The 13,447-nt window shown below is 41.4% G+C and overlaps 1 protein-coding gene across 1 annotated transcript in view; it reads right to left on the minus strand.

The window, feature by feature from the left end:
* The window catches only part of CCDC146 (coiled-coil domain containing 146), a 4,019,163-nt gene that overhangs the window by 169,481 nt on the left and 3,836,235 nt on the right, over nt 1-13,447 (minus strand). The window lies entirely within an intron of this gene.

The following is a 13,447-nucleotide window of genomic DNA, read 5'->3' on the forward strand; positions in this document are numbered from 1 at the left end:
TTGAGGCCTGTTAAATCCAGATGAGTCATACCTGTCAGATGAGACAGGAGGTCTGGAGTGGGATCCAGTATCCAGGGTGGATAAAGAAGGTGAGGCTAGAGGAAGTAGAAACAGATCTGATGAGGCCAGAAGGGTGCAATGAGGGTAACTGTTCAACCAGAGTGATTTCGGTAGAAATCTGGAAATGACAGGTAATGGTGGATAAGCATAAAGAAGACCGGATGGCCAGTCATGGACTAGAGCATCTCTCAGTGATTCCCCCGTTGGAGAGATCAGTGCAAATAACCTGCTGTATTTGTTGTTGAGGGGAGAGACAAACAGATCACATCATGGCTGGTCCAGTCGATGGAAAATCCTCTCCTTTTTTTTTCAATTGAGACACCACTCGAAAGGCATGAGCATCGACCTGCCTAGTTTGTCTGCAATCATATTGGATTTCCCCGGAATGTGCATTGCTATTAGAAAGCAACCAGAAGAGATCTCCCATTGCCACACTCTCATTGCTTTGCACCAAAGTAGATAAGATCTGGTTCTTCCCTGTTTGTTGATGCACCAGACATATTGTCCTTCTGAATGGCAATTGCCTCATATGGGAGAATGTCTTCATAGGTTCACAGGTGTTTACTAGGCAAATGACCACATGGGCCTTTTTAAGCCTAGCCATGCATCCCAAATATCTGACAAGTTCTGCCACCCTTAATAAATGTAAGCATGGGCCAGGGAGATGAACCATTTACAAGTTATCTGTTTGGATTAGAGACATAGGTTCCAAACCAGGGATGAATTTCCCGTTTCCCATTCAATTGTCCAAGTTGTACTTGAATTGGGTTAGGGAGGAACTCGGCTTCACATGGGTGGGGAGCCTGTTCCATACACGATGTAGTCTCTGGGATACATACCTATCTCTCAAGTTAGTCCTATTTATATCATAGTCATGGTTTAAGTCTTTAGAACAGGTAATGCTGGTACTGTTTGTTTTGTGGATATGCAGGAGGTCCATCAGAGTGGGGTCTGACAATGCCCTGTATGCCAGGCATAGATCTCCCCTCAAAAGCCTGTAGGAGACAGAATACAGTGATAGGGCCTTATAGTTGTTTTATATGAATGGTTAGGCACATATCACAGCAGGCATTGTACTTAATGATAGGACTGATGAATGCTGAATACAGTGGAACAATTACTTCCTTGGACTTAGATGCCATACCTTTGTTTATAAGTTGAGCAACACAGAATGATTTCCTCACTACTGTAGATACATGATGATCAAAGGCTAGATTACTATCTAAGTGTGTCCCTAAGTCCCTGACAACTGGGCCAACTCTAAGGGGTGTGTTGCCAATATGATAGTTACCAAGGATGGATGACTTCCCAATGGAGACTATTATCCATTTCCTGGCATTTAGTTTTATTCCATGGCTCTGACACCAGTTGTTTGTCTGTGTCAGCCCCTCCTGGAGAACATCTGTGTCAGTATGAGATTCAGTGACAGCTCCTAATTTGCAATCATCTGCAAATTTAGTCAGCCAGAGTCCGCTGACATTGGCCCTGACTTCTGAGAAGTAAATGCCAAAAAAGAGCGGTCCAAGGACTGATCCCTGAGGAACTCCACTTGTGACTGGCCGTTTTGTAGAGGTGGACTCCCCAATTCTAACTTCCTGGGTCCTGTCTGTGAGCCAGCTGGCTATCCATCGGGTGACATACGGGTTTGTACCTAACCTCTTGAGTTTGTCAACAATGCCCGAGTGGGGTATTGTGTCAAATGCCTTGGCCAGGTCAAGGTAGGCAGTGTCAATGATTTTTCTCTCATACATTGCTTTGGTGACTTTCTCAAAGAAGTTCACCAGGCTGAGTAGGTATGATCTGCTCTTGACGAAACCAAACTGGGTTGGGTCCATTATCTGGAGATTTACTATATCTCTATTCATCATCTCCATTACAATTCTTTCCATGGCTGTACATATTGAGACTTATTGGTCAGAAGTTTCCAGGGTCTGTAGATGGCCCACGTTTGTATGGTGATTTCAGAGGCCCTGATAGGTCATGTTTCATGCTATTTAGAAGGCATCCTGGGATATTGTCTGGGCCCATTGATGCAGTGTTCTTGGTCTTAGAGAGAGCATTAAGGACTTGTTCCCTATGTGTGCAATGCTAGCAGGACTGCTCTCATCTCCATGACATTAATATGCATCTTGTTCTCTTCAGGGGAGCATGTACATTGGACTACCCTTCCAAGTAGTGCCCCCTGCTCCAACTGGAAGGTGTCTGTCATCACTGTGGCCATGGGCAGGGGAAGAAGAAATGGACAGCCTTTGCAGAGCTGGTTTAAATGAAACTACCAAAGAAGATATATTTTGCACACTTGTGTAATTTTGACTGGAGCAGTTAACATATGTTGAAGAATGGACCACTAGACAGAAAGTATCCATTGAAGAATTTGCATGTTGAACCTGTCCAGAGGAATGAGGGTGACATGGATCCCAGGGTTTGTAAGACTAATTAAGCTGGAATAAAAGAGTTTTGAATCACTTTCATGACTTGGAACCTTAGTGGTCTGTATTCAAGAAGAGAGGCTATCTAACTGTTTCTAGACAAGCACCTATGAACTCCAGACTCTGCATTGGTGTGAGACGAGATTTGTTGTAATTGACACTGATTCCCCAATGAATGCACAACTTGAGCAAGTAGTCCTTTGCCTGTAGAAGTCAATGCCTGGTTGCCGCAGTTAGGAGCCAGTTGTCCAGATATGGAAACAGCTGGAATCCCAGCAGTCTTAAGTGAGCTGCTACACCACTATCATGTATTTGGTGAACACCCTTGGGGCTGTGGTGAGTCCAAAGGGTAGTGCTCTGAACTGGTAATGACTAGCTGTTAGCCGGAAGCACTGCTATCTTCTGGAGTGCCTGTGTGTATTGATGTAATAGTATGCATCCTGAAGATCTATTAAGCACATTCAATTGTCCTTTTACAGAAGAGGCAAAATGGACTGAACTGTGACCATCTGAAACTTTGAATACTGTATGTACTGATTCAATCTGCTGAGATCCAGAATAGGTTTCAGTCCCGTCTTTTTTGGCACCAAGAAGAATCTTGAGTAAGTTCTAGATCCTCTCTGGTCTGGGGCTGCCTCTTGGATGACTCTTTTTTTGTAGCAGCTTTTTTTTATTTTTAGAGAAGCTACTTCCCTCTAATTGAGTGGAATATCAGGGATTTTCTTCACACTGGTGGGAGGGGTTTGAGAAAAAGGTATAGTATAACCTCTGGATATGATTCTCTGCACCCAGGAAACTTTTGTATTAGATAGCCAGGCTCTCTGGTGCAGAGTCAAATGTCCCCCAACTGCCTCCAAAGGGGAACAGTTGGGCCTCTTTTCAGAAGCACTGATAGGGCTCATCCAAGAAAGAATCCCTGAAGGTCTGGTTCTAAAGCCACCTCTGCCACAAGGATGGCGTCTTCCATTTGAATTCTTCCCCTCTGCCCCTAGTGGAACTATGTCCATGTGAATCTTGAAAAGGACCCTGGGATTTTCTAAAGCCCATTTTTCTACCACTTCCCTGATTCCTTGAGAAATATCTTTGAGGGGTTGAAAAACATACACCCACAGCAGACAGGGTCTTTTCCTCTTGTTCTCACCTGGAAAGTATGACTTTTACCTTGGGGCTGCACAAGGAAAATCCATCGAAAGGTGCACTGATGAATGAAGATTTAAAGGGCTCTGCAAAATCAAGTAGTCATATCCAGGCAGGTCTCCTGATGGCAATGCCTGAACCCACCACCTGTGTGGTACCTTCTGCTGCATGGGATATCTACCTCATGGAGACATTTGAAATAGACTATAGGGTGGCCAGTTGTGAAGAAATTCTATTTTGATCCTCAGCAGACATGGACCCAGAAAAAAGATTTGGTAAGCTGATTGGCCAAATCTCTTTGTGGCCTTGTAAAATGTGCCAGATAATTCAGAATCCTGAGGGCAAAGGCCACTGAAGCATACACGTGCTTTCCAAATCTGTCAACCCCCTGGACTCTCTGTTATGAGGATGGATAGATGAACTCTGTTCTGCAATTTCTTTCTTAGTGGTTGCAAGCATCAACAAAGCATTGACTGGGACTCCCTTGCTCCAATGTTTCTGGTCCTTAGGTGGGGATAGAGTTTCATCTGATCTTTTCAGAACTGGCTTCACAGTATCTGGCTCCTTCCATGCTCGATCAGAGACCAAGTCTATGAGCTCATCGGCTGGGGGGTGGTCACCCAAGAAGTAAGACAGTCCAGACCTGAAAGCCTCCAGAAACATCAATTCCTCCTGGGAAGGAGTATCAGAGGACCAACCACATTTTGTTTTAGGAGCTCCAGAATATCTCCAAAGGAGACTTCTTCAAGTGATGATCTTGTGGAACCCCTCCACCCTCATCAAAATTGGTGTCCTCCATGAGAGATTCCCTGGGGGACTCTAGGTGACTCCTCTTACGTGTCCTCTTCTGAGGGACTTCTTCAGTTGGATGCTCTAGGACAGTATCAGTAGAGATGACAATGTCTTGATGGACCAGCTGGAGGCTAGTTCAGGCTGGCTGTCCCAATGGAAAGGACAGATGAGGCACAGAGCAAAGAAATGGATGAGGTAGGGTTGTTTGATCTGAGATGGAGCAGGGATGGCCCTTTCTCTAGACAAGAAGGCCCTCTCCACAACTTCAAAGGCAAAATTCCTAGGGGACACAACAGTCAATGGCACAGGATGTAGGATTTCTTGAACCGTCAACTCCTGCGACCCCACCAGCACTCTACCTAAGGAAGGAGTTAGACCTGAGCTATCTAGCACCAAGGCCCAAGGGAAAGAAATGGCTCTGAAAGCATTGGAGTCAACCCCAATCCCCTGGACCTAGTGCTGATGCTTTGTTTTTGAGAGTCTTATAGCTCCAAAAGTCCAGGAGCCAGTGGACTCAGGGAAACTATCAGAGTTGAAGAACAGATTGTCTTTGGATCCAGTGAAGACACCCCAGGGATCTCAGATCCGATGGCTCCAAAACAGTGGGCCAGATCCGAGAAGGAGATATCAAGAAGAAATGGACAGACAATGGCTCACAGATCTGATAGGAGTTGGAGCCGGGGAAACTCCCATCTGAATCTGCTCTGAGAAACTTCCTCATCATCCTATCCACATTAGCTTCTGAAAGGCTTCTGGTAGATCTAAGAGATAATGTTGTGTATAGAGGCCTGGTGTGTCTTTCTGGAGATCCCTTCAGGAAAGGAGAAGGTAGCCATGATGAAACTGGATCCTGTAGGAGCAGAGGGGTTCAGATCAGAAGAGATCTAGGCTTCAAAATAGATTTGAGATAGACAGATCCGACTTCTTATGCACTTTTGACAGGGACTCCAATGAAGGACCCAACAAGGAAGAATGGTCTGAAGACCCCTTGTGGGACTCCTTTTCCTTAAAAACTGCCTCTAACCTACTCTTGTCAGACTTTTTGGTAGGGATTTCAGCCCCAGCAACTGAAGAAGTAGAGGAAGGGAAAGAAGGCTTCTTAAAACCAATTTATTCCTCCACTCACTTAAAGCTCTGAAATTAAAACCAGATCAGATTGAACAATCCACTTCCAAATGAGTGGAGCCTAGGCAGTGCATGCATTTCCTGTAGGCATCTGAGTTGGGAAGCTTATGCTCACAGGTAATGTGCTTTTTGAACCACGTAGGCTTGTCAGCTATGGCATACAGCACACAAAAGAAATACTATAACCTGAAAGAAAAACAATTAACTGCAAGGATTTTTTTAAGAAAGGAGAAAAGTAAAAAAAAGGAAGAAGAATACCAACAATGGTAGAAAGCATTACTCAATAGAGTAATAAAGGAAAAAGAGTGCCAGCAATGGTACTTTAAGATAGCACAGAAAAGGTAGTTTAAAAAGGAGCAGAAATTAGTTCAAAAAGGGAGCAAAAATGGAAGCTCTGTCCCAGAGCCTTCTTATGATCTCCTATTATCTCTGAGTTAATGTAACTCAAAGGAAGGGACCACAGGAATCTTCTGTTTAGATGTACGGCCTGTAAGAGCCATTTTCCATATAAGCAATCTTTGACTAGTAAAAAAAATCAGAAAGCCATAAGGAATAAAACACACAAAAAAATCAGAGAAATAAAATATAAAAAAATCAGTTTGTTTAGTTGTACTGCGCTGCTTTAGACCTTTTAATCTTTGATCATTGGTATCCACAACAAAATCAGAAGATACCATGGACATACAATCTCTAAGAAGAAAATACATTTACAAGAACAAAAGCAGAATATTTGAAGCCGGACAGGGTACAGCCAAGGTGCCTCAGAATAGTAACAAATGAACCTAATGCAGTCCTGCTCTGTGCATCTGATAACCTAAATCATTTTTTTTATTGCTTAAGTCCTTTCTGGACTTTAAAGCCATGTCTCAACGTTCATCCCAAAACACAGTAGATACCCTTATGATGTGTCTTCTTTGGGTCTCCACTAGTTTATTTATCTTAATGAATTTTGCAGATCAGAGCAATGAATGTTCCCTGGGTTGATTACACACGTTTTTGCATTTAGTATGAAATGGAAATTAAGGTACTGCGGTGGTGATGCTGCGGTAGCATTGTCGCCTCATAGTTAGATGTTGCCCGTTCGATTCTCAGGTAGAGCGTTTTCTGTGTGGCGACATGCGTGAATGGGCGTTCCTTCATTGAAGGTTGTGCGTTAGGCTCAGCAAGCTAGCACGTAAAACTCTACTGCCAATCATTAGCGGACCGTAGTTCCGCTGTGGCGATCCCTAACCGGCAAAAGCCGAAAGACACAAACAATGAAATGGAAATTAAGGTCAACATTTAACCTAGGTCCTCTAATGAATGTTAAGCCTAGACTGAAGGGCTTTTGACAGCTAAAACCAAAGGAAAAAAAATGAATGCTAAATATGAAAAAGGGTGAAACAGTGGTAAAGCATTTTTCATACATTCGTAGGTGATTAGTAGGCTAAAAACCATGAAGGGCCTTTTTAAGCCTAGCAATTCTTTCCAACTGCATATGACAAGTTTTGATACCACTCATGTTACAGGGAGTATAGCTTAGGTATGACTGGCTGAGCATTTACAAGCTTGTTTTTTCTAATGGGACATAAGTGCCAGACCAGGAATCAATTTATGATTCCCCACCTACTGATCCAAATTGCACTTTAATAAGTACAAGGAGGAACTCGGCTTCACATGGATGAGAAGCCTGCTCCAGAGAAGGGGGAGTCTCTGAGACACAAACCTGTCCCTCCAACATGTCTTATTTATGCTGCAGATGATGTTTAGGTCCCTAGATCAAGTCTTTCTGATGCTATTTATTTTGTGGATGTGCAACAGATCCATAAGGACTGGATCAGAGAATACTTTGAATGCTAGGCAGAGATAATCTCTCAGCAGTCTGTAATATACCAAATACAAGGATAAGGTTTCAAAGCAGTCTGTGTATGACATGTTGTCTAGCTCATGCATTCTTTTTGTGAGGAACTGCTGTGGACAATCCAGTTGTTGCATATGCCTGGTTAGGTACATACCGAAGGGGGCACTGTACTTAATGACTGGTCTAATGAGGGTCGAGTACAATAGAAAAATGGCATCTTTGGATCTGCATGCCACACCCTTGCTTATAATTTGTGCAACACAGAATTATTTCCTTACTACAGTAAACAAATGATGGTCAAAGGCCAATTTATTTATTTAACATTTGTTGACCGGGAAAGTCCCACTACGACAGAGCCTATTTTCAGTGAAGGCCTGGGGAGAAATGCTCCAGATGCATGTCTTTGTAATGTGGGAGGAAACCAGAGCACCCAGAGGATACCCATACGAATGCAGGGAGGAAATGCAGACTCCACACAGAAATCATCCTGGCCGAGAATTGAACCAGAGAACCTTTTGCTGTGAGACGACGATGTTAACCGTTGCACCACTGCGCCAACTGTAAGATAGTTCTACTGAATGACAGAAAGGAGCCACTCAAGATGTATCAATTAAGTGCTTTTGTTGTTTAATTGCTAAGGAACAGAACTCATCAGAATCTAAATAATATAAAATATATTGGCTTAAAAACCTTTAGACTTAGTCACATGAATTACTAAAACTCCAACTGCAACATAAAATTTGAAATTTAAGCCAATCGCACAGTCATACAGGAAACACGAAAGTTTTTAATATTAAAAAATAAGCCAATTCCTTTAAAAAGAAAAATTTCTTAAAAAGAATCCATTTGGCATAAACAACGACAGCTAAACATATCAAAGCTTTTGTGCTGCCAGAAAAAAATGTAATATTTATGCTGTCATTTAGTCCTGGATGTTTATCAGCATTTAATGCAATATGCCAAACAGATTCATGAAATTCAAGCCTCACTTTATTTATTTTTATTTATTTATTTTACATTTGTTGACCAGGAAAGTCCGACTGGGTATATGTCCATTTTCAGCAGAGGCCTGGGGAGAAAAGCTCCATATATTCAGACATATGAGATTTACATAATATAAGAGTACAATCTAGCATATCAGATGAAAAAAGAAGCAGTATAATTATAGTAAAGCCACAGTTCAACAGGAGAAATGACCTATATGTCAGAGTATAATATCACAAGGAAGGCTCCATATATTCAGACAAGCAAAATTTCACATAATACAAGAGTATAATCTAGCGTTTCAGAGGGGAAAAAAAACAGCGTATTTATAGCAAAGACACAACCTGATAGGTAATGACATATGTCAGAGTATAATAACAATATAAGGTGCAAGACATTTGCCTAGTAGTATTAATTTCTCACATAGAGAAAAGAGTAAACATCGTACTGCAATCATCTGCTAGTTAAAGGATATGAAATAGTAATGAATTCCCCCATAAAGTCTGACATGTTGACAGCTTCCAAAGCAAAAAAAAAAAAAACTGATGTTCTTAAAAGTGGAGCATGTTGTTGAATGCCTGACCAATGCATTCTTAGTGTCTTTTTATTTGATTGCAAGTGTGTGTTCACATATTCTGTGGTTGAACTTTCTGATCATTTTTCTGATGAATTAGGAGCTTTTCTCCCTGGGCCTCCATTGAAAATGGGTTCATTTTTGGCCCAGTGGATTTTCCTGGTAAACAAATGGCAAATAAATAAATAAATAAATGTAAAAGCACATATAGCAAGGTTAAACTATCCCATGTGTTTGACAATCATGCCTGCCCTTAGGATAAACAGCAGTTTTATGTGTAGTAATAGGAACATTTGAAACGTTGTTTATAAACCAACACTGTTTGCATCGGCCACATTTGAAAGTGCCTACTGCACGTACAGTATTGCCATTAAGAGAGTCCGTTCTCTCAAAAAGAGATTTAATTTTGGCGTTTCTTTTGTATGTGAAAAGGGGATATTTCCCCAAAGAATTAGTGAGATGAAAATCTCCTAAAATAATCTTCCAATTATTGTACAAAATATTTTTGATGATTAACATATCAGTTGTAAATGGAATGAGAAAAGCACTTTTGTACCCAATCATATTCTCATCTAAATGGGCAGTGGTCATGGTGTTAGCCAATGAATCCATTTTGTCAGTCTTCCTCAGGACTGGCTCAGCAGTTGTAGTTCAAAGCAATGAAACTTCTTTTTTTATCCTGAGCAGCCAGTCCAGGCCATAGCCTCTGGCAAGGAAAAGTTTCTACAGAATCCCGTATTCAAGTAGGAAAATGTGATCATCACTAGTAAGCCTCCTTAAATGAATAACTGCTCTATCACAACACTTTTCTTCATATGCTAAGGGTAAAGACTCTGTTTGTGTAGGTAATTATTGACAAATGTGCACTCTGTTTGTGTAGGTAATTATTGACAAATGTGCTTTTCCTATAAATACTACTTTTGATAACATTGTCAGCTTCAGCAGTGGCCAGGGTAATATCCAAAAAAATGACCAATGTCCCATATCCACTCTTGGTAAAGCGCAAAAAAGATGTACTGTTATTGAGATGGGTAAACAGCTGATCAAATTCTTTGGATGAGCCTTTCCATATGAAAAATAAATTGTCAATGTACCTACAACAAAGCAGCATTTTAGAAAACGGGGATGATTTTTTAGGTGTTCTTGTTCCTCAAAGCCATGACTAAGTTGGGGAACACAGGGGTGACCCTTGCCCCCATTGCCACTGGTTGTCTTTTGCTTAAAATGTTTTCCAGAAAAGGAAAAGAAATTATTTTCCAAAACTAAACCGAGAAGGGTACAAATAGTGCCGATCAAACCTGGGATAAAATTAGACCAAACTGATAGGTATCTCCTTACTGCCTCAATTCTGCTATCTTGATCTATACAAGTGTAAAGGGAAATGACGTCAAGGGAGGCAAAAACACACTCTTCATCAAATTCTTGAAAATCCTGAAGTAACTCCAACAGGTGCCACAAGTCTTAAAGGTGGTATTCTGATGCTTGCACTAAGGGATTCAATATATAGTCCAAAAAGATCAATATAGGCTCAGTTTTATCTGCAACCACAATTGGTCTAGTAGGGGGATTTAAATGATCTTTGTGAACTTTAGGGATCCCAAAGATTCTTGCCATTTTGGGAAGTTCGACTTGCATGAAGCCATAAATCTCTGAGTCCAATTCCCCCTGACAAAATAACTCAAAATGTGTACTGTCAACATTCACAAAACAGCTGCTGACATAATCTTTGGTGATCTCTTCATAACTAATGTGATCTGATAACATCCTGTTGATGGCCTCTACATAATCATTTTTGTTCATTACCACCATCATGCCACATCCGTGGTGGTGCAGCAGTAGCGTTGTTGCCTCACAGCAAGAGGTTCTCCCGTTCGATTCTCGTCTGGAGTGCAGGGAGTGCCTTCTGTGTGGAGTCTGCATGTCCTCCCCGTGGTTGGGTGGGCATTCGAAAGACATGCGTAAATGGGCGTGCCTTTATTGAAGGTTGAGCGTCGAGCTGGCACCTCAGCGTTTGTGAAAGTCTACTGCCAATCATTAGTGGACCGGAGTTCTGCTGTGGCAACCCCTAACCAGGAAAAGCCAAAAGACAAACAACCACCACCATCATGCCACCTCTATCAGCTCTCATCAATCTGATGTTTGGGTTCGTAGATAGCTCACAAAGACCTTTTCTTTTAGTGGCATGAAGGTTAAAAGCCTTTGTTTTTTTACCTCTTTGTGCTCTTAAATCAGCTTCACATTGTTCTTGAAATACTTGTAAGGTATTATGTATGGGCAGATTGTATGTACTTTTCCTGTGGGGTGACTGAATGAATATTGAAACTAGAAATATCGTCAAGGATGTAATGAAGATTCAATTTTTGTACTTAGAATTTCAGATGAATAATGGTTCCAGTAAGGCTGGCTACTTAGGTGGGAATAAAACAAAAACCCTTGTTAAGCACATTGATGTGACCAGCATGGAGTTCAAAATCACTCAAGTTCAAAATATCCACCTTGTAACTCATTTCTTCCTTTTGTTCTTCTCCTTCCCCTTGTTTTGTGTTTTGTCTCCTGTTGGCCACTTGGGAGCCTTGACCATACCCAAAGAATGTAATAAAAAAGGTACTGGAGAAAGGGGAGGTGGTTGATTGTTAAACAGGTTCTTATTCAGTTCAGTGTTAGAACTCCCACTATTTGACAGCATTTGAAATCTGAACATTGTTGATAGATTGTACTGAATTCTCGTATGAAAGAGGCACAAGCATGGTGGTGCTTCTTTTGAGAATAAGCTTCACCATTTTGGTAAGCTATAATGTCTCTTCGTAACTTCCTCTTTTTTCTTTGGATAATAATGGCCGCGTGTCTGTCAGCTTTGACTGCTATGCCATTGTACAGACTATGAAAGCAATCCTACATGTCATACGATTGCTTATAAGTTGTGCAACATAAAATTATTTCCTTATTACAGTAAACAAATGATGGTCTAAGGCCAATTTACTGTCTACATGTGTTCCCAAACTCCTGAGAACAGGGTCAGCTCTTTTAATGCAGCAATTTTCAGGGGTTGTCATCTTTCTGAAAGCTACTACTATGCATTTTTTGGCATTAGATTTTAGACTGTCACACTAGTACCAGTTATTAGTTTGTGTCAGACCTTCTTGGAGGATATTTGTGTCTTTGGAAACTAGGCCAGTCACAGAATCCCCCAATCATCTGAAAACTTAGTCAGTCACAGGCCTGAACTTCAGAGAAGTAAATCCCAAAAAGAAGCGGCCACAATACCAAGCCCTGGGGGCTGTGCTAGTGACTCTCCTTTTTGTGGTGGTAAACTCACCTATTCTGAATTGCTGTGTATTATCTGTGAGTCAGCTGGTTATCCAGTGGGTGATATAGGGTTGTCCTTGTCCATTGCTTTGATGTTCTTATCAAAGAAGTCCACCTGGTTGAATTGGCATCACCTACCCTTGACAAAACCAAACTGGGTTGGATCCAATGTCTGAAGGTTTCCTATGTCATTATTTATCCTGTCTATGATTATTTTACATGGCCTTACATATGAGACTACTCAGGCTTGTGGATCAGTAGCTTCCTGGGTCCATGGATGGCCCAAACTTGTACAGAGGGATAACAGTTGCAGTCCTCCATTTGCTTGCCACAAAGTCTGTTTGGAGGCTTGATTGAATATTGCTTGCAGTGAATCAGACAGGTCATGTTTCACTCTACTAAGGAGGCATTCTTGGATATTATCAGGTCCCATCGACTCAGTGTTTTTTGCCTTGGAGGGTGGATTGAGGACCTGTTTCCAAGTGATAGTTGATGGTTCAAGGTATTTCTTGAGAGGTTTCTGAGGCGAAAGTATTGTAAAATTGGAGCTGAGTTTATTGACCGGTACATTTGCTATATCCTCCTGTTCAGAAAGGTGATACCATTTACAATTAGGCTGTCATGTTTTTATGTATTGCCTATGAGACTTCAGACATAGCTGAAGAAGGCCTTGAGGTTATATTTAACCCACCAGGCTACCTTTACCTCATATTTGGCTTTGGTAGACTTAATCTGGCCTCTGAGTCACTTATTTAGTTGGTTGCATGAGTTCATACCTTGCTGGGCATTGTACCTCCTATTTTTTTACCATAATTTTCTTCCCTTTTGTTATACAACATACTATTGATGTTGGGATTCCAGTAGGGTGGCTTGTTTTCTGAGTTTGTCCTTTGCTTATTTTGGTAGGTACTGCTGCCTTTATACAGTCGCATACATTATTATAAAGTTTTTTTTTTTTTTTGTGAAAGACTCCATGTAGGCCATGGTATTCCCTGGGTTTGGGGGGTGGGGTTTGAAATTTTGCTAGGTTGTTAGTTAAAAGAAGGAAGTTTGCCTTGAAATAATTCCTAAAAAGTTCCATGGTTATCTGGTGTCCCAGGTTTTATTTTTTATTTCAAAGGAGACAGCTTTATGGTTCAACCTTACCAGTGAGGATGTTACACTTGGGGGAGTGCAAAATTCCCCCATGTTGGTGAGGAC

Source organism: Protopterus annectens, chromosome 11.part0 (genome assembly GCF_019279795.1).
Source record: "Protopterus annectens isolate FY-2018-M chromosome 11.part0, PAN1.0, whole genome shotgun sequence".
Classification (NCBI taxonomy): domain Eukaryota; kingdom Metazoa; phylum Chordata; order Ceratodontiformes; family Protopteridae; genus Protopterus; species Protopterus annectens.